This window comes from Vulpes vulpes, chromosome 5, assembly GCF_048418805.1.
Source record: "Vulpes vulpes isolate BD-2025 chromosome 5, VulVul3, whole genome shotgun sequence".
Taxonomy (NCBI): domain Eukaryota; kingdom Metazoa; phylum Chordata; class Mammalia; order Carnivora; family Canidae; genus Vulpes; species Vulpes vulpes.
In genome coordinates, this window is record NC_132784.1 from 2,213,921 (window position 1) to 2,236,884 (window position 22,964).

The window sequence follows — 22,964 nt, forward strand, 5'->3', positions numbered from 1 at the left end:
CAAAAAGCCAAATCTATCCTGTTCAAATTCCAGTGCACTTTCCACTCTCAACATTCCTAAATATGTGCTGTATGTGTGTGTACTAGAAGTGAGCAGTTAAATATATTTATGGTCTATAAATAAAACATTTATAAAAGTAATTATTTTTATTCACGTGTGGTGAAATTACCAGTTGAAGTTTGTAATGACTCATTGACAAATTATGCTCTGACTTTCAAGTAACAAAATTAGAGTTTAAAGGTCTTTGATGATAAGACCATATTTCTGATAAGACAGAGTGAAGAGGATGTGAATTTGAACTTCTCTAGGTAGCCTCTACAGGTAGGGTTTAAGCAGAAGTGGTATGTATGCTTAAAACTGGGCTTTCATGTGGGTAAAATAGGGACTTTTGCTTTCAGGCAAGAGGAAGTACCAAGGACTGGATTTATCCTCCCACCTGAAACTGATAAAATAAGTGAAACAAAGGTCTGCAAGACATTGTACTTAAGGCAATGGAAGGTAATGATTCCTTACAGATGACGATAAAGTAAAGCAAGCCCTGAAGTTGCCCCCAGTTTATCATCATGGGAGTTCAAATTCCATGGCAAAGCACAGGAGTTTGAATTAAGGAGAAGCTTTGGAGACTCCCTAAATTGAGAGGATGGAATGGAGCACCCAGGAAGACCAAGTTCACCAGAGTCCACAGACCAGTGCTGAGTACAAAAGAGCTGCTAAGAGAGAAAACTTATCAATCACAGAGCACCTGCCTCAACACCTCAGCTGAGAACTTATTGGCATGTGTTTGTAAACAAACTATTCCAGGCCAGGAAAAGACAAACCCCAAGGATTGGAGGTAACAGTGCCTGGCATCAAAAGAAGAATGGGAATAGTGTCTGTTCCCACCAGCCATACTAAAATCATTGAAATTCCATGGAGCCTCAGTAATAGTGAATCCTTGACTTAGGAAGTTAAGGATGCTTAAGATGCACTGCTCCTTAAAAAATCTTCAAAGCAAGGCTCAAAAGCAGCAAATTGTTTCAAAGTACTTGAATGTGTCCTGAAGCAAAACTGAGGAATATTTAATAGGACACAAAAATATCCACCATCACTCAACAAGGAAAAACTCATAATGTCGAACATCAACAAAAAATAGCAAGTATGGGGGGGGCAAGATGGCAGAGGAGTAGGAGGAGTAGGGAGGGAGTAGGGCCGATCTCGGTACAGGGCTGGGGCGCCCGCAGGTCCTCGGAGAGGAGCCGGGGGTCAGGCGGCAGATCCGGGGGAGGGGGCTGCACCTGCTGCCTTCGGGAGCCATAGCCCTGGGAGCAGATTCCAGCAGCGCAGGCCCCGAGCCCAGGGTGCCCAGCGGACACAGCCCAGGATCCTGCGCTCCCCGGGACAGGCAGAGGCAGGGAGGGCACAGGAGAGTGAGGATGCTCCTGCCGCCGGGCGCCCCCAAACTGTGCAGATCAGCGCTTCCCCGCAGCCCCAGGAGCATCCAGGCCTGTGCGGGCTGGGATATGCGATAGTTACTGTGGCAGCTGACTCTAGGGCTGGAGAGCTGGCCGCTGCCACTGTTGTTGTTCCTCCTGGTGTCACCGGGTGCCTGGGAGAGGCGGGGCCACCAGGGAACAGAGGCCTCATGGGGTAAACAGCTCCCACTGAGCCCGGCACCTGGTGGGGGGCAGGGCAGCTCCCCCAGGTGCTCACACCTGAGAATCAGCACAGCAGGCCCCTCCCCCAGAAAACCAGATGGAAGGACAGGGGAAGTTCTTGACCAAGTAGCGCTGGAAAGCTCCAGGGAAAGTCGAGGGATTTACAGTATACAGAACCAGAGGCTACCTCTCCTTTTTTTTTTTGTCTTCCTTTTTCCAGTACAACTCGTTTTTATATCAGACTGTAAATTTCCAATTTTTTTTCTCTTTCCCCACCTTAACTACAATATTTTACCACCTCTTCAATTTTAAGACTCTCTTCCTTTTTGACTTTCATATTTCTACAATTACAGGTCCTAAACATATTTTCCACTTCTAGATTCCCTTCAACATACTCAACTTAATTTTGGGAGACATACAAGATATGCTTTTTTTGTTTTGTGTTTTTTGTTTTCTCTGCCTCGTTTTGTTCTACCATGGCAGAAGTTAATACCTTCTAAAACCTGACCAGATGCACCCAGAACCAAGTGCTATACCATGCTGCTTCATTCTGTGAGATTCCTCATTCCCATTCTGCTCCCCTCTTTTATCTCATTTATGTTTTGGTGGTCAATGTTGGAGCCTTCTACAAGTATTTCTGGTTTACATAAATTTGGGACTGAGCATCTTCTAATATACAGAACTTAATATACTCAGAAACAAGAGGATTACCCTCTAGAACCCCTTGGTAGACGACATTCTCCTCCACTACAACTTCTTCACCACCACCATCTCCCTGTACTCCCCCTCCTTTTTTTCTTCTCCTTTTTTTTCCCTTTTTCTTCTCTTCTTCTTTAGGATTCCAGGTCTTTATTTTTTTATTACTTTGTTTTAAAATTTATTTTTCACTTTAGTGGTCCTTTTATTTTATATCATTCTGATCTTTGTTGTCAATTTCTGGTATCTGACCTTGGCAGAATCATCTAGGGTGAAATTTACATAGGTCGGGTTGATGTTCTTGGTGCAGCCCACTCATACAGCCACTCTGCACTGAGCAAAATGACTAGAAAGAACTCACCACAAAAGAATCAGAAACAGTACCCTCTGCCACAGAGTTACAGAATTTGGATTACAATTCAATGTCAGAAAGCCAAATCAGAAGCACTATTATAAAGCTACTGGTGGCTCTGGAAAAAAAGCATAAAGGACTCAAGAGACTTCATGATTGCAGAATTTAGATCTAATCAGGCTGAAATTAAAAATCAATTAAATGAGATGCAACCCAAACTGGAGGTCCTAATGACGAGGGTTATGAGGTAGAAGAAAGAGTGAGCAACATAGAAAACAAATTGATGACAAGGAAGGAAACTGAGGAAAAAAGGGAAAAACAATGAAAAGACCCTGAGGAAAGGTTAAGGGAAATAAATGATAGCCTCAGAAGGAAAAATCTGCATATAATTGGGGTTCCGGAGAGCACCAAGAGAGACAGAGGGCCAGGAAGCATATTTGAACAAAGCATAGCTGAGAACTTCCCTAATTTGGGGAGGGAAACAGGCATTCAGATTGAGGAGATAGAGAGGCTCCCCCCCCAAAAAAAATCAATAAAAACCATTCAAGACCTTGACATTTAATAGTGAAACTTGCAAATTCCAAAGATTAAGAGAAAATCCTTAAAGCAGGGAGAGACAAGAGATTCCTAACTTATATGGGGAGAAATATTAGATTAACAGCAGACCTCTCCACAGAGACCTGGCAGGCCAGAAAGGGCTGGCAGGATATACATTATCTTTGCAAGTGTGCATGGACCATTTATGTGGATAAACCATATTCTGGACCATAAAACAAATCTGTATATATTTTAAAGGATTGAAAGAATATGGAAGTTGTTCTCTGTCACAAAGGCATTATATTAGAAATCAACAACAGAAAGATATCTTAAAATTTCCCAAATATCTGGAAAATAACATTATAAGTAATATATGAAATAAAGAAATAAAAAGTTAAGTTAGAAATTTAACCACCATATTGTTATAACTAATAAATTCAGTAAAGTTACAAGATACAAAATCAATATATAAAATGTTTTGGTGCTTGTTCTAGCAGCACATATTCTAAAATTGGAAAAATACAGAGATCAGTATGGTTCCTGCACAAGGATAACACACAAATTCATGAAAGTATTCCATATTAAAAAAAAATCTTATGTATTTCTATATGCTAATAACAAAGTACCAAAAAAAGAAATAAAAAATAATTTACATTGCATCAATAAGAATAAAATACCTAGGCATATGCTTCTCCCTCCGCCTGTGTCTCTGCCTCTCTCTCTCTCTCTCTGTGACTATCATAAATAAATAAAAAATTTAAAAAAAAAAAAAAAAAAAAAAAAGGGATCCCTGGGTGGCGCAGCGGTTTGGCGCCTGCCTTTGGCCCAGGGCGCGATCCTGGAGACCCGGGATCGAATCCCACATCAGGCTCCCGGCGCATGGAGCCTGCTTCTCCCTCCGCCTGTGTCTCTGCCTCTCTCTCTCTCTCTCTGTGACTATCATAAATAAATAAAAAATTTAAAAAAAAAAATACCTAGGCATAAATTTAACTAAAGAGATGAAAAACTATATTAATGAAAAATATTGAAGAAGGCACAAATAAATGAATTTATTCCATGCTCACATGGATTAGAATTAATATTGTTAAAATGTCCATACTTCCTAAAGCAATCTACAAATTCAATACTGTTCCTATCAAAATTCCAGTGGCATTTTTTTTACAAAAATAGACCAAAAAATCCTAAAATTTGTATGGGATCACCAAAGATCCCAAAGATAGCCAAAGCAATCCTGAGAGAGAAGAACAAAGCTAGAGGGGTCACACTTCCTGATTTCAATCTATATTACAAAATTATAATTATGAAGTTACAGTATAGAATAGGCATAAAAACAGACACGTATATCAATGGAACAGAATAGAAAACCAGAAATAAATCCACACATATTTGGTCAAGTAACTTATGACAAAGGATCGAAGAATATATCATGGGAAAAGACAGTTTCTTCAGTAAATGGTATTGGGAAAACTGGATAGCTACATACAGAAGAATGAAACTCAACCACTAATCCTATACACAAAAATGAACTCAAAATGGATTAAAGATTTGAACCTAAAACTTAAAACTCCTAGAAGAAAGTGTAGATTGTAAGCTCTTTAACATCAATCTTGGTGATAATTTTTTGGATCTGACACCAAAAGCGAAGACAACAAAAGCAAATATAAACAAATGGAACAACATTAAGCTAAAAAGCTTTTACACAACAAAAGAATCAACAAAATGAAAATGTAACCTACCAAATGGGAGAAAATATTTGCAAATCATATATCTGTAAGGAGTTAATCTCTAAAATATATGAAGAACTCATACAATGAGTTCTTTATATGACAATTGATGACAAACAATCCAATTAAAAAATTAACAGAAGACCTGAATAAACATTTTTTTTTTCAAGAAGACATACAACAGGTAGTAAAAAGGCACTCAACAGCACAAATTATCAGGGAAATTCAAATCAAAACCACAGTGAGATATTACCTCACACCTGTTGGAATGACTATTATCAAAAAGTCAAGAAATAAGTGTTGGTGAGGATGTGGGAGAAAAAAAAAAAGAATATCCTTGTGCACTGTTGGTAGGAATGTAAATTAGTATAGCCATTATGAAAAACAGTATGGAGGCTCCTCAAAAATTAAAAATAGGACTACCTCTGATTTAGGAATCTCACTTCTGGGTATTTATCCAAAGAAAACTAAAATACTAACTGGAAAAGACATATGCACTCCCATGTCCATTGCAGCATTATTTGCAGTTGACCAAGACAGGAAGTAATCTAAGTGTCCATTGATGGATAAAGAAAATATGATATGTAAAAAAGAAGGAGATCTTGTCATTTGTGACAATACAGATGGACCTTGAGGGCATTATGCTAAGTAAAATAAGTCAGGCAGAGAAAAACAAATGCCATACGTTCTCACGTATATGTGAAATCTAAAAGAAAGAAAAAAAAGAAAAGAAATGAACAAAAACAAGCTCATAAATACAAAGAATATATTGGTGGTTACCAGAGATAGGAGGTGGGGCAGTGAGTGAAGTGAGTGAAGGGGGGCAAAGGGTAGAAACTTCCAGTTACAAAATAAATAGCCATGAGGATATAATGTATAGCATGGTGACTACAATTAATAATACTGGGTATTGCAAATATGGAAGTTCCAAACAAAGTAGATCTTAAAAGTTCTCATCATAAGAAAAAATATTAGAACTATGTGAGGTGACAGATATTAGCTAGACTTATTGTGGTGATCATTTCACAGTACATACAATTATCAACTCATTATGTTGTACTCCTGAAACTAATATAATATTGCATGTTAAATATCCATAAATAAAAACAAACAAACAACATAGGAATTTAACTCTAAAAAATATTATTTTTAGCTGAACGAAAATGAAAGCACAACACATTGAAATTTACAGGATGCCACTAAAAAAGTACTTAGAGAAAATAAAAGCACTAAACACCTCTATTTTAACAGAAGAAAGGTCTCAAATCAATTATCTCAGTTTCTACCTTCAGAAACTGGAAAATAAGAGAAAATTAAACCCAAAGGAAGTAGAAGAAAGGAAATAAAAGAAATAGAAAAGCAGAAAGTAGTAAAACAACAGAAATAAGTCCATGAAACCAAAACCAGTTCCTTGGAGTGATTACTACTGTTAAACCTCTAACTAGACAACAGGAAAAGAGAGAAAGAGAAGTTACAAATTATCAAAATCATGAATGAGAGAAGTGATATTTCTACAGATCCTACAGGTATTCAAAGGATAATAGGGAAAAATCATTGTGCTCGTTGAATAGTGTTTCCAAAAAATTCATGTCTACCTGGAACTGGTCAACATGAACTTTCTGGAAATAGTGTTTTACATGTGATCAAGTTAAGGTAATGTCATACTATATTGGGTTGGGCCCTAAATCTGGCAACCTTACAGGAAGAGGGAAATTTAACATAAAGAAACACACAAGAGAACATCATGTGAAGATAGACACAGAGATTGTAGTAAAGAACCTATAAGCCAAGGAATGCCATGAATTGTCAGCAATCACCAGAAACTAAGAGGTATGGAACAGATTTTTCCTTCAAAGCCTCTAGACAGAACCAACCTTCCCAACTTTTGACTTTGGACTTCTAGTCTCCAGGACCGTGAGACAATAAATTTCTGTTGTTTTAAGCCATGGTAATTTTTTACAGAAATCCTAGAAAACTAATACAATTTTTAAAATATTTATGCCAATAGATTTGAAAATTTAGGTGAAATGGAAAAATTTCTTAAAAGGTAAAAACTACCAAAAACTCATACACAAAAAAAGAGAATTTCTATTTATTGCTATATCTATTAAGAAACAGAATTGTAGTTAAAATTTTTCCACAGAGAAAACTCCAGACCCAGATGGATTCACTAATTAATTCTACCAAACATTTAAGGAAGAAATAATAGCAATTCTACACAAATTATTCCAGAAAACTGAAAAGAAGGGAATACTTCCCAACTGATTGTATGAAGTCAGAATTACTATAATACCAAAACCAAAAAAAGACATTACAAAAAAATAAAACCATAGATCAATATCCCTTGTAAATATGGATGTAAACATTCTTTGCAAAACTTCAGTAAATGAAATCCAATAATGTATTTAAAAAAAAAAAAGAGTACTTCTTGACTAAGTGGGGTTTATCCCAGGATTACAAGATTGGTATAGCATTCAAAAACCAGCCAATGTAAATTCCATGTTAACAAATTAAAACAGAAAAACAGTTGAAGAAAAGGCATTTGAGAAAAATTCAACAGCCATTCCTGATGAAAAAGTAAAAAACCTCTCAGCAACGTACGAACAGAGCGTGAGTTTCTTTTACCTACTAAAGAGCATCCACAAAAAACCCTACAAGAAAATCATACTCAGTGATAAACAACTGAACACATTCCCTCTGAATCAAGAGCAAGACAAGGATGTCTACTAACCACCTCAACCACCTTTGCATTGGAGGTTCAAGTCAGTATGATAAGGCAAAAGAAGAAAGAATAGTTGAATAGGAAGAAGTAAAACTATCTCTAGTCACATGATTTTCTATATAGAAAATTCAATGAAATTTTAATTACCAGAACTTAAAAATGAGTTTAACAAGTTTGCAGGTCACGTGAGGAATGTACCAAAGATCCCAATTGTATTTCTATATACTAGGAATAAAAAAAATCATAAATTGAATTTTTAAGAAATGTCACAACATCAAAAAATATGAAATACTTGGGGACACATCTGACAAGAAGATTTGGAATTATGAAATACTGTTGAGAGAAATTAAAGGAGACATATGTCATGTTCATGGATCAAAAACCTCGATATAGTCAAGACATCAATTCTCTCCAAATTGATCTGACATAATCCCAATCAAAATCCCAACAGAAGTTTTTTTTACATATGGGCAAACTGATTACAAAATTCAGTCATAGATGCAGTGGACCTAGAATATTCAAAACAACTTTGAAAAGGTCAAAACCAGAGGACCAACATTCTCTAATTTCAAGACATTGTGAACTACAGTAATATTAAGACGATATGGTATCGTCATAAAGGCAGGCAAATAAATCAATAGACCAGAAGAGAGGTGGAGCCCCATCTTGAGCAGCCTTGAGCAGTGATGTAGTGATGGGTCATGAGACGAAGGGGAGCACACTGCTCAGTCGGCTCTAGTCAGCCTGTGATCCAGGGGCAGCTCAAACATCTCAGCACTCTCTTCCACCAGGATGAGCCCTTTCCACCCAGGGCATCCCCGGAGGCCAAGGATAATAACTGAACTTCCTCCCTTCAGTATTTAAGAGTCACACCTCTCCCCAAGGGTCCTGGAACTTGATTTCCCAGTGCCACTAACCAGCTGTTGATCCTAAAGTCCTCTATGTTCATGTGGCCGAAAGAGCTCCCTGGGCCCCATGTAAGCAGCAAACTCCAAGTAGCCTGGCCTGGCCTGAGGGACTGCGATCAAGGGCCCTGCCCCTGGTCATGTGTCTAGAAGTGGGTCATTGTCCTCACAGGACCTGTGGTTTAGTAGGAAAGACCAAGGATTCAACAAGCAATTGCAAGGTTGGCACACAAAATCTTACTGAGGGGTAGGTGATGCCCACCCAGCCTATCACCAGAGCACCTAACCTGGTTGAGGCAGGCCATGAAGGTAGCCCAGAGATGGTGCCATTCAACCAAGATCTGAAAAATAAGTCTGAGTTCAAACTGTATTTAAGTCCTTTTGGGCTGCGTTGCTTTATGGGGCTCAGAATAAGGATAAAGCAGAAACAGAGAGAGGGAGTAGGCAATAGAACAAAGTGGTCTAGTTCCTAAGTAAAAGGCATCCCTATTCCCTTGCTCAGGGAGATGTGGCTGCAAAGGCAGAGAACTGCCCGAAGGAAGAATCAGAGTGGCCTACGTCACTGCCCAAAGCCTCTCACTGGCCAGGCTTAACGACTGACATCCTGATTGCTTCCCCGCCACCACTGGCAGCCATCTCCTCATTGCAACCCTGTGCCCCTACAATTGGAATTGGTACCAAGGCTTGAGTTCAAGCTTGAGTTAAGGGCGTATGACCTCAGGCAGTGCCCTCCTGGCCTTGCCAAATCAAAGCACTTGCAGCTGACCCAGAAATCTTTGACAGCTCCCATCCCCTTCATTTCCTGCTTGGACTTCGGGGAAGCCAAGCTGCAGAAGAGAGCTCCATGCATTAGACTCTGAACGCAGTGCACTCCTTGGGGAACACAGGAATGGTTCACCAGGTGGAGCAAGATTCCTTGATTCACTGTGTTCCTAGATCAGGCACAAAAAGGGCTCTGGTGCAGAGTCTCAGATCATGGAGCAACAATAAGAGAACACTTAAAAAATAAAAGCAGGGCAGCCCCGGTGGCGCAGCGGTTTGGCACCGCCTGCAGCCTGGGGTGTGATCCTGGAGACCCGGGATCGAGTCCCGCGTTGGGCTCCCTGCATGGAGCCTGCTTCTCCCTCTCCCTCTCCCTCTGCCTGTGTCTCTGCCTCTCTCTCTCTCTCTCTCTATCTATGAATAAATAAATAAAATCTTAAAAAATAAATAAATAAAAGCAAATGCCTTTGCCTTGAGATACCATCAACCTTGATCATTTATTTACAGCCTTTTCCCTTAAAATCATGTGTGAATGCTCTGAAGCCTGAGAGTGCCAGTTCCCCAAACCCCCTCAATTTTCTGGACTTGATTAATGGTACTATTAGTGGCTTTATTTGATCTTCACTAAATTTGGGAAATGAGCTTCCCAATATGGTCAAAAATATATTATTTTTCATATTTCTAAAGTTCCTTATGATAATGGTCCAGGACTGGAGGCTGGGATTTTCTCGCCAACTACTTCTCATATTGGATTTAAATTTTGAGAGAGTGACTTTATTTGTTTGTCTGCCTTAGAGCATTGGACTATTAAGTACAAAGAGTCCCCAACTTATGATGGTTCGACCTATAATTTTTTTACCTTAGGATGCTTTGAATGCAATAGAAATTCAGGAGAAACTGTGCTTTGAATTTTGAATTTTGATCTTTTCCTGGGCTAGTATTATGTGGCAGTATCCTCTCAACAGCAAGCTGCAGCTCCCAGTCAGCCACAGGATCACAAGGGCAAACAACCTGCACACTGACAACCATTCTACCCATACAACCATCCTGGTTTTCACTTTCAGTACAGTATTCAACAAATTACATGAGATAGTCAACACTTAATGATAAAATAGAATTTGTGTTAGATGCTTTAGCCCAACTGTAGACTAATTTAATGCTCTGAACACATTTAAGATGGGAGAAGCTAAGCTATGATATTTGGTAGGTTAGTAGGTTAGTAGGTTAAACGCATTTTCAACTTACAATGGGTTTATCAAGACATAACCCTATCCAGGTGCCCAGGCGGTGTATTCAATTAAGCATCCAACTCTTGGTTTCAGCTCAAGTCATGATCTCAGAGTTGTGGGATAGAGCCCTGCATTGGCCCCCACACTCAGAGTCTGCTTAAGACTCTCTCTCCTTTCTCTGCCCTTCCCTCTGTGGGCTCTCCGTCTCTCTAAAATATATAAATAAATATTTGGGAGGAAAAAAGACATAACCCTATCATAAATCAAGAGAAATCTGGTATTATGGATGAGTAGGGAGACTCCTTTGCCCTAAAGACTACATTATTTATGGCTTCCACTCTTGATATATCATTTGAACATGGTAGGTCCTTTTGTAGACAGCTTTTGTAGATTATCTTGGTGATCATTATTTTCTGTTAATTGGCAGAATTATCATTTGCTACTTTGCAAAGTTATCTAGAATAGATTATATTTCCACTATAAATTACAGAGCAAGCTTGGAAATTTTGCTTGCCAAATTATTGCTGGCACTGAGGAGACCTGGATACCAGGATGGAGGTGGAATCCACCTATCATCTTTATCTATTTATTTTTTTTTTTAGTATTTTACTTATTCATGAGAGACACAGAGAGAGAGACAGAGACACAGGCAGAGAGAGAGAAGCAGGCTCCATGCAGGAGTCCGATGTGGGACTCGACCCCAGGACCCCGGGACTATGACCCGAGCCAAAGGCAGATGCTCAATCACTGAGCCACCCAGGTGTCCCTCTTTATCTATTTCTCAATACAAAGTGGGATATAGGGGTGGAGTAGTCACCGGACCCTGACTTTTCCCAAGGCCCTGTGGCCTGAACAGAATCACTGGTGCCCTGTCTTGACTCCACAAGCCAGGAGTCAGGAACCATCATCAGCCAGACTAGTACTGCCTGGATCCCATCACTGAATCCTAGGAGAAGAAACAGGGTGGACATTTGTGGGACATGAAATGGAATTGCAGGGGAGAAAGCACATTCAGTCATAAAGAGTTTATGATAACTCTCAATTTCTAGACTGGACAATGGGCAATGGGGGACACTGGACTTATAGCAATTTACGAAAGAAGACAATGGCTTCAGCTTGGGATCAGTCTGAGTCTGGATTGCTTGTGGCACATCCCAGGGATGCCAACTAGTACTCAAGCCAGCAAGAAGAATGGAATATAGATTTGAAAATCAATAGTACTCACTCACCAAACAAACATTCATTGAAGGCCACCTGAGCATAGGATAAGAGTAAAAAATTCTTGACTAAGAATAAGCCTTGAATAAAAAAATCAATTCCTGATCTTCCGGAGCTCATACGGGGGTGAAGGTGGGAATGTGGAGTGGATAAATGTTAAATATATACTCACAAACATCAGGGGTCTGGCTGGGACCAAGACACAAGAAAATGTGGCCTTGAGTGGAGATAGGGAGTCTCATCCTCTCAGAAAGGTGCAGAAATGAGGCTGAGTGTGGTCATGGAGAATCGGTGGGTGAATGGGCTAGAAGGTGATGAAGAGCTCCTAGTGTTCTCAATTAACACAGTGAAGAAAGAGGCTATGTCATCCACTGAACACAAAGGGGGTGGAAGATGAATACAGTCCCAAGAAACGGAGGGAGGTGACAAGGATAAGGGCAAGGACATCTGGAAGTGTGACAGCCTCGCTGAGACAGGAGGTCATTAGATTGTCTGGACCCATGCTGCACAGTGGAAATTTGATTTCTTGAGCTGTGCCCAGCGGCCCCATACTAGATGAGCAGCCTCCCTGCTCTGGAGGAAGATTCTATCCAGATGACTGTGGCAGTGGCAGCAAGGCACAAGTCATGGAGGAGCCCCAGGAAGGCAGGGGGCCCGAGGGGCTGGCAGCTGGAAGCTCAGCAGAAGCTCAGCACTCTCGATAGAGGAAGAGCACATGTACCACCTGTGAAGATGGAGAGCTCTGAAGCCAGTCAGGGAAAACAGAGGGCTGGCTTCAGGCAATGAGGAGGTGGTCCTCCCAGGGCTCAGGACACTAGGGCACCATGGTCAGCTTTTGGAGGAGCCAGAACCTACAACCTGAAATCTCCTAGGAGCATGTCAGGAGGTGGTAAACATCATCTAAGGCTCGTGAGTTAGAAGGAGCAGAGGCAGAGGGTGGTGCTTTTGAGTAAGGGAACCTGCACACAAGATGGGGCAGTGATGATCTGGAGGCCACACCAGGGCAAAGACAAGCCCACACAGGCCTGATCCTCTACCAGAGGTATGCAGTGTAGGAGGCAACAGTGAGAGCTCAGGAACAGGGTCCTTACTGCTAATCAGACCAGCAGTGCCAACCTCACCACGAAGCTACTTATAAAAGCAGGATTTGGGGTGCCCCACATATACTGATCAGAATCCACATCTTAATGAGACCCCGTAGAAATACTTATGCACCTTGCAGTTTAAAAACTTTGGATCGGGGTGCCTGGGTGGCTACAGTGGTTAAGCAGCTGCCTTCGGCTCAGGTCATGGTCCCAGGGTCCTGGTATGGAGCCCCAAGTCAGGCTCCCTGCTCCAAGGGGAGTCTGCTTCTCCCTTTGCCCCTCCCCCTGCTCATGCTCTCCCTCTCTCACATTCTCTCTCTCTCTCTCTCAAATAAATAAAATCATTAAAGAAAAATAAAGCTTTTGACCCAAAATACCCAAAATATACACTACACGTATAACCCCCAAAGCAATGCACCTGTAAATGTAACCTCAAGTATCCCTGGAGAACACTAGTCTGAGAGAGCAAACTTAATTCTCAACCGCTCTCAATTATAACCTTACTTGTGATGAGCAGTGTTGGCAGATGACGTGCCTGGCTCTGCACTGAGCACCTTCTATGCATGCAATACTCCCTGCAGACCCAGGAGCTGAGGATACCATTATGGTCCCCATGATCCAGGGGGCGATTTGGAGGCTCCCAGAAGTTAAGGAATTTGCTAAGTTCACTCAGCTTGTAAAAGGCAATGCTGGAAATCAATCATAAGTCAGCCTGCATCCCTTAGATGCCACACATTTCCTTAAACTCAGATTTATTCATGTGAGTCCACGGCATTGGATGGCTCAGTGATTCTCCTGAACGATACTAGACCACACAATTAACAGTTAAATAAACTTTGCTGCACAATAGAATGGAGTAATAATCAATATTCAAAAATGATTTTTTTTAAGAATTGTCAATTATACAAGGGAATTTTCATTACAAACTATTTTTTGAGAAAAGTATAATGTAAGAACCTATATAATATACTGTATATCCTGTTAAACATATAAACTCAAATGTTCACCATTCACAGAATGGTTAAATAAAACAGAATATTCATTCAGTAAAATGCTATTCATGCTTAAATAAAAACTAGACCTCTGTATATCAAAATCAATATTTCTCAAAAATGCAATGTTGATGACAAAAAGTTGAAAAATAAAATTTTTGGCATATTTTATACACATTTTCAAAGCACAGAAATCAATATCCTAAATTACTCATGGATACTAGTGTATAATACACAAACCCCCAAAACACAGACTGGAAAGATACGTTATTAGTATCTTTCAAGATACAATAAAGAATCACAATTGTTGTTGGAACTGGCCCGGGGTAGGGGGTTAAGCAGAGTCCAACTATATGCTATGTTGTAATTCTTTAAAAGGTAAAAAGACATGACAAATGTGATCTATATCGACACTGGCATTGACATTTGTTGATTCTATATGGTGGACGTTTGTTATATGTGTAGTTTTCTACAATTTTAAGTTTCTATATTCCAATTTATATGCTAAGAAAAGTTTAAAAGGAAGTTCATAAAATATTAACAACACTGTCCTCTGGGCAGTAATGATACAGGCAATTTTAGTTTTCTTCCTCAGATTTATCTGTCCTTGTAAAATTTTCCCTATTAGAATATGTGACTTTTGTAACCAATAGAAAAATAGACTCACCCCCCAATTTCCCAAGAGCTAATCCATTTCATGTCTCTGGGCTTTTGTTATAAAGCAGAAGATGCATAGTATTGAAGATATAGGCAGAGTGGAAAAACAAGAAGTGAATAATGTTGGATCTGACAGCAAATTTCTTTTAAAAACAGAGAACTTTTCTGTTTCTGTTTTTGTTTGCTATGTCAATTCTATGGCCAAAAACAGAGAACATCCCACACATATGTGGCTGCTTTGTGCACATGGCACATTGCATCTTTGAAGGTTATAACTAGGCTATACATTAAAAATGACCTAGTGCAACCCCATTGTTTTAGCAACAGGAAAACCGAGGCTGAGAAGGGTAAAGAGGCTTGTCTAAGGTCAAATGGCAGGAGTAGAAACTGAGTCAGAGTCCTAGCTGATGTTTTCATGGCTCTACTGGTGCTGCCCAAGCATTTTGTGGACTCTGATGGTGCCCAAATATGAAGAATAAGATGAAAATATTGCCAAAGAAACCAATTGGCATTATCTGTGTAAAAAAAATAAATAAAAATAAATAAATGCAAATTGTGTCACATATACAAGCTAACGTAATTATCTACACTTAGGCCCAGATTTCAATTTCTATCCTCAAAATCCAATGACTTCTTTGAGTAAGAATCCCTTCCTTCCTTGAATTCTGTGCTGGAGGAGTGTGTTTGGATTTCGGCAGGCACGGGTCAGCTTCTCAGCTCACCTTCACGGGGTGTTGATTCTTGCCATGCAGGACGTTCAAAAGCTGAGCTTTCTAAGGAGATGGCCCCTCTGAGGCTGGAAACATGAGTATCCCTCACCGCAGGTATCCCTGGTCGCCAGAAACCAGACAGCCTATGCTGCCCAGGCCCAGGCGAGTCTGACAGTGAGTCTCCCCTGCACGTGCCTGGGTGCAGCCTGCAGCACTCCCATCCGAAGGACCGATGGGGGGCCTGCCTCAGTCAAGGTCCACACCCTCCCTTGCCACGGTCGTCTCCTGTCCTCATAGCTGGTCTGACCTGGCCTTCCTGACCAGCTTAGATGCTCACTGACCCCCCCCCCATTCACAGGGGGCAAGGCCAGTCTCCTTGTCTGGGACTCAAATATCCCTCAAGCTCTGCTCCCTGCTCCCTCCACCCTCATCCTCTGCCTGCACACCCCTCCTGAGCACACTCGCACTCACACATGCCAGCCTGTGCTCACGTGCTCATAAGCAGCATGTTCATTGCACACGTGCACACACTCCTAACGCCTACGGTTTCCTGAATGTGCTACGTACTTCCAAGCTCCCTGGGCTTCAGACACAGGCTGCTGCTGGATCTGATCGGAATCCCCCATCCCATCTCCATCCAGCCCTCAGCTCGGACGTCCATGCACTAGCAGGGTCACACACAGAGGGAAGGGGCTTTGTGAGGGCAGCGAACCCTGTGATTCTGCCTTCTCAGCACAGGGTCTAGCAAAAAATCAACATGAAAAAGATTACTAGTTTATCGATTCATGAACTGATGAAAAACTCATGGTCGATGAGACTCATGACTATTTATTTCAAAAACCAGAAGCCATAGGGGCTCCTGGATGGCTCAATCAGTTAGGGACTGCCTTGGGCTCAGGTCGTGACCCCAGGGTCCTGGGATGGAGCTCCCTGCTCCAAGGGGAGCCTGCTTCTCCCTCTCCCCTACTCATGCTTTCTCATGCTCTTTCTCTCTCTCAAATAAATAAATAAAATCTTTAAAAAGAAAAACCAGAATCCATAAATACAAACGGGGCCAAGAGAAGTGGGCTTTCCCAGCCACCCAGAGTTGGCCTTGTCCAAATACTTGCCAGCACCCCTCCCCACAGGGTCTAGGGCGAGGCACCAATATTTTCCCTGTACTCTTCATGCAAAGGCACCCATTCTTTAAAGATTCATTGGCTAGTTGGCAAAATCAGCTACCTGATGAAAGAGGCACCAGGCACCTTACAGTTATGAACATTTGGCATCCAAATTTCCAAGGATGTGTGGTGGTGGTTGTGGTGGTTGTTCCTCCCGTTAGCCTCCTATCATTAATCCAAGCCAGGGCAGGCACTTTGAAGCATTTTCAAGCTTTGCTCCCGCATCCCTGAGGCAGGGTGGGGAGATGAGGACTCCCTGTCCTGGGACCGCTCCTCCCTTTCAAGGTGTGTCTCAGAGGCCTGGGCACAGAGCAGAAGACTCTCCTCCCTGGCCCCCATCTCTGGGCTGGTGCCCACCCCTCCCCTGGTCAAGCCCTCTGTGGCTAGGCTCTGTGGGTGAGCTGGGGCCCCAGAGGAAGGGCCATCCCTTTGCAGAACCCCGCCCCACACCGTGCGGCTCAGGGCCTGTCCACTCCACAGGTGTGCAAGGATGGCACGGCCCCTTAAGCCAGCTCCCAAAATGACCCTGGCAGACAATACGGAGGAGCATCATCCCTGCCCTGGGAGACAGGCCGTGAGAGATCAACTCACTGCTCTGCTCGACAACTCAAACAAGACAATTTGGACAGCTGTTGTTCTGAAACCACTTAGAAACAAAGTCGAACAAAAATCAAAATAGCCACACTGATGCTTCAGCAAAGCCGGATTTAAAGTAACCCTTCTCCCTCAGCCACAGACCTCCTGTCTGCCATCCTTAGCCTTGTGTTTTTTGGAACTGGTACCCCCCTAAAGACATCTCAAAGGAGGTTGGCTGCAAATAATCAATTCCTGTTGCAACTGGCTAGGTCCTGTGTTTCCCTATAAACCTCCTCCCCTGCCGCCCCTTCCTCCAAGGGGCTTGCAGTTTTTTGAAGGCCTTAGCCAGCTGCAGCCTTCTTTGCCCAGCAAAACAATAAAGCTAGTATTCTTTTTTTTTTTTTTTTATCCCAAACTGTCTTCATGTTATATTTTGTCTCCAAAGCACAGAGGTTGGTATTCAACACCAGGTCTGCTGGGCCAGGCCAGGGAAGCATGGGCTGGGCTCATGGGCTCACATGAGAGTCCAGCAGAGGCCACACAGCCACTCAGTGACTCAGTGGCCAGTTCTACCATTTGGTAAATGTGCATTACCACCTTCCCCTCTGCTACGTGGAAGACTTCAAGGCCTTTTCTTTTTTCTTTTTTCATAAAGATTTTATTTATTTACTCATGAGAGATACAGAGAGAGAGAGAGAGGCAGAGACATAGGCAGAAGGAGAGGCAGGCTCCCTACGGGGACCTTGATGCAGAACTTGATCCCAGGACCCTCTGAGTGTGATCCCCAGGATCATACTCTGAGCCAAAGGCGGACGCTCAACCACTGAGCCACCCAGGTGTCCTCCAGGGCCTTTTCACTGAAATGGAGAAATGTATAATTAAATACTTCAAGAATATAAAAAATTACAAAGAGAACTATAACTGCCTATGCACCGTCTACTTAGAATTAACAGATGCTAATATTTCCATAACTGCCTAGAAGTTTCTAAGGAAATAAAATGATGTAGCTACTATTGAGTCTCTCTGTACCCCTGCCCCGGCCCATCCCTTCTCCTTGGCCTATCTGAAGTCGGTATGTGTTCCTCCCGTCCTGGGTGCCATATTTTACTCTACATATCCGAAAAGACAGGATAGCAATGCTTTGTTTGTTTTTATTATTTACATAAAGTCATGATGAATTTATAATTCTGAAACATGTTTCTTCACTCCTCATATTCTATTGTAGCTTTAAGCTTTCTTGCAGCTGATTCATGTGAATCCAGCTCATTTGTTGTAATTGCTGTTAGAATATGTGCATGTGGATATAACATGATTTATTTAGCCAGTTCCTTCGTGGCGAGCCTTGCAATTCTCCAGTCCTGTAAACAGCGCTCTAGCTAACAGCCCTGCTGCACCTGGGGAGAATATCTCGCAGAATTTCTGGGTTAGGGTTCTGTGCTTGTTTTTATTAGGGCTCCCTCATCTGGCCTCCAAAGGCAGAGCTGGGCTACAGCCCTGCCACCAGGGACAGTATGTATCACCCACCCTGGTCACTCATCATTGTCATGGCCCTTCTAGAGGCATCTCATGGTCAGGTACTTCCTCAGACATGGCAAAATGAGATTTTGTCTTCTGAGAAATTCAGGGTCCTGTCCTGTGAGCATTTTTCTCTAAGTTTGCTTGTCTGTTGTTCCATGAGTCTCGCCCTGACTGAGAGGCTCCCATCTGAGCTGAAGACAAACAATGCTCTTTCTCTTCTCCTCTTCTTTCTCTGGCAGGTCCCCTGGTAAACTCACATGCTTGTCACCCGAAGCAGCATGCTGAGTGGACCCAGGAAGCACTGTCTCTCAGAACAGGTGCAGAGGGCCCCTTGCTTGGCTGCTGTTATGCCAGGGGCTCGGAGGTGGCTCTCTGAACCCTGGCTCTGCAAATGACGTGGAAAGTGGACCCTCTGGCCCACACCGAGAGTCCTAAGGTGCTAGAACAGGCAGAGGGCAATGAGCCTCACAGCCACCCCCGCCTCACTTACTGCAGCTTGTGTCACATCTAATAGCTATTAAGTGAATAAGACGTGGTTTAATTTATTATGAATTTGAGATGTCTTCGGCATAAATTGCAGAAAGTAATGGTGAAAAGGGAGAGAAGGGACATGAGCTGGAATAACCATGTTGGCACAGCTCCCATGGTTCCTTCCCTGTAAGAAAGTAACTGAACAATCACACCGTGGGGAGTGGGGAGGCAGGGACAGGTGGAGAAGAGATGCAGGGGTGCTGAGTGCTACAGTGAGTGCCCCTGCGGAATACTCTGGCACCACTCCCCAGAGCCAGGAGAAGATACTGGGGGCAGGTCTGCTCAGCAATCTGGAAGGGAACAGGGGAAAGTCTGTTTTCACCAAGGACTGATTTTCTTCAATAAATAACCATGCTGCTAGCACAGCAGACAAGAGAAGAGAAGGTACTCAGAGGAGATGGAGGAAGCTGGGAGGAAGCCCAGAGAGCAGAGGGCAGGTGCTACTCTGGGGCTTTGCCTGGGGCTCCTGGGAAAGGCAAAGATTACCAGAAAAGAGTTCTGCCCCTCATCCTGGCAGCACAGCTCTGAGCTGAAGGGAAAGCCTCCCTCAGGGTTAGGATACACATTCACCCAGACGAAGAGAGCCTGTAACAATTGCAGGGCAGAGGCAAGGACAAAGAGGTCTGCAGTCTCAATTAACCACAGCTCAGGACCCCACCTCCATCCCCACCCACCACGAGGTCCTGGCACAGGAAACTCAGCCCTCCAACTGAAGCTCTGAAGGGAGAGAACGAAACGTCTCAAATAAGACAAGGTCAAGACAAGGAGAAATTTCCCACACCATATTGAAAAGAAGAGGAAGTCTTCACTGAGCTAAATATATTCAAATGAAAAGAAAGAATATAGCAGCTATGGAAAATATGACAGCAAAGAAATGAATAAATAAATGGGAAAAATATAAGGCAAAAAAAAAGATGAAAAATCCACTCAGGGGTGTGGGGAGAGACAAGAAACAGTAGGAAATACCCCCAGACTGCTGCATGTTAAAAAAAAAAAAAGAAAAACTGACAAAGACCTCAAAAGTAGATGTTTGCTGAGATATTTGGGGAAAGTGTGCTGAGGTCTGCAACTTGAAATGCATCAAGATAAGAAAAACTGATGAGGGAAAGAAAGAACAGTGGAGAAACCTTGATGCTGATGGGATTTGGGTGGTGAATAAGTGGAGGGTCACTGAAATCCCATCATCTTTTCTACATATGAAAATATGTGTAATAAAATGTTGGGGAAGAAAGATAATACCTGGGACCCCTGGGTGGCTCAGCAATTGGGCGTCTGCCTTTGGCTCCGGTCGTGATCCTGGAGCCCCGGGATCGAGTCCCACATCGGACTCCCTGCATGGAGCCTGCTTCTCCCTCTGCCTATGTCTCTGCCTCTCTCTAAGTCTCTCGTGAATAAATAAATAAAATCTTAAAAAATATATAAAATAAAGATTAAAAAAAGATAATACCTACTCTTCAAAACCATCCTAAGAATTATATGAGATAACGAATATAGAAGGGCTCATACACTGCAGAGGATTTACAGATTTTAAAAGTGATTAAAATAGTATAATAGCATAACAAGGGAAGATTAAAGAGGCAAAGAAACAGAGTGCCTTTCAGAACTAATAAATAAATTAGAAATAACAAAAGAAAGACAGGTTGGATCATCGTATTTCTGGCAAAGAGGAAATGATGTGGGAAACAAAGGCAGAAGAGAAATTAATAAATATCCTTACTACCTACAGCCCACTGACAAGTCCTTGAAACAGGAAGAGTGACCTTCCTCTAGAGACTCAGGGGCCTTGGTGTTAATACTTTGCTAAAGGCAAAAGGCAATGCTAGCCCAAACCCAGGATCCTATAAGTCTGCTTTACATATAAAAATTCTTTTGGAAACTTCTTTTATCTATTCCCCCTTCCCAAGATAGGTGTTGACAATCAACCCCCCAGCATAGGACCCACAATATACATCTGTAGGGTCTCATGTGTGAGGGTTTACTAAACAATAACAAACCACCTTCTCCAACAACAGCTAGCCCCCTCAAGGAAATACCTGGAAGGCTTGTGCTCTCCCTAACCACTCCCTCCCAGCTTGAAAGTATATAATGGGTCACTCCTCATGACCCCAGTGCAGCTCTTTCTATCCAGGGTCTGGTCCCAGAGCTTTAATAAGCTTTTTTTGCACCAAAAGACGTCTCAAGAATTCTTTCTTGGCCATTGGCTTTAAACCCTAACATCTTTCCTACATCAGAAATACTGAACATATTCAAAACGAATGCAGAGTAAGTCAATCGGAGAAGGACAAACAGTGTATGTTCTCATTCATTTGGGGGAATATAAATAATAGTGAAAGGGAATATAAGGGAAGGGAGAAGAAATGTTGGGAAATATCAGAAAGGGAGACAGAACATGAAGACTCCTAACTCTGGGAAATGAACTAGGGGTGGTGGAAGGGGAGGAGGGCGGGGGTGGGGGTGACTGGGTGACGGGCACTGAGGGGGGCACTTGACGGGATGAGCACCGGGTGTTATTCTGTATGTTGGCAAATTGAACACCAATAAAAATTAATTTATTTAAAAAAAATAAAAATAAAAGCCATTCTAATGGGTGTGAAAAAAAAAAACCAAAATGAATGCAGAATGAAAAGGCAAGTCGATTAAAGTAATTTTAAAAAGTCAGTGGACACAAAGAACAAACCAGTGTTCAACTAATAGATAATCGGTATCCCTGAAATAGGGAACCTACCAAATGGAAATTAAAATATTCAAAGGTAAATAAGAAGCATCTGAGTGGCTCAATCAGTTAACCATCCAACTCTGGATTTCAGCGCAATTCATGATCTGGGGTCCTGAGATCAAGCCCTGCATGAGTGTCCGTGCTCAGCAGGATTCTCTTAAGGATTCTCTCTCTTCCTCTGCCCCTTCCTTCCACTCTCTCTCACTCTTTCTCTGTATCTCTAAAATAAATAAGTAAATTTTTTTTAAGGTTTTATTTATTTATTCATGAGAGACACAGAAAAGACAGAGACATAGGCAGAGGGAGTAGCAGGCTCCCCACCAGGAGCCTGATGTGGGACTCAATCCCAGGACCCCGGGATCACAACCTGAGCCAAAGGCACACACTCAACCACAGAGCCACCCAGGTGCCCCAGTAAGTAAATATTTAAATATATATATATATTCCAAGGTAAATGAGAAGGAAATACTTTTGAAAATAAAAGGAAAAGTTGTATATGAGTAAAAGGACGCAACGTATTCCAGAAGAAAATGACATAGGCAAATCAACACTAAAGGATATCCAGCAAGCTTTCTCAAGGATAGGGAAGAAATTCTTTAGACATCCAGGCAAAAATAATAGTAATTATAATTCCTTACAAAGAAGGAAAACAGGTTGCCTTCATATTTCTCTCAGCACTACTAGATTCCATAAGACGACAGAGGAATATATTCAATATTTGTGGGAAATAAATTATGACCTAAAAAATTTAGGCTAAGCCAAGTTGAGCAATAGGCGATCTCAAATATGCAAGTACCCAAAATACTGCACCCGTGAAAGTCTCTTGAAAGCTGTACTGACCAAACAAAACCAGCCAGCCAAGACATGCATGGTGATGCCTGGTACCAGGCCTACAGATGGTCCAGAAGTGGATTCCTTACAGAACCAAGTCCAAATTTGACCTCCAAGTCGATACGCTAACATCAGCCATGTGAGAATGGTTCATCCAAGCATCCTGGGGGGGTACAGGCAGGTGAGGAATTTGGAATAGAGTCTCAACTGCTCCTGTTCTCATATATCATAATATGCTGTCGAGTATTGTCAGAAAGTTGATAAATCAAGAAACGAAGTTGTAAATATATTATATAAATATAAGAACTAAGAAACAAGGCAATCAACCTCCATATGACTGAAAGAAAATACACACACACACACACACACACACACACACACATACAGAGAAAAACATTAAAACTTGGTA

General features: G+C 42.0%; 1 non-coding gene across 1 annotated transcript; it reads left to right on the top strand.

Annotated features, from left to right (window-relative positions):
- The first annotated feature begins 3,700 nt into the window (after positions 1-3,700).
- LOC112932750 (U6 spliceosomal RNA) lies at positions 3,701-3,804 on the top strand. The gene has a single exon (XR_003237547.2). It is a non-coding gene; the product is annotated as a U6 spliceosomal RNA (small nuclear RNA).
- The last annotated feature ends 19,160 nt before the right edge of the window (positions 3,805-22,964 follow it).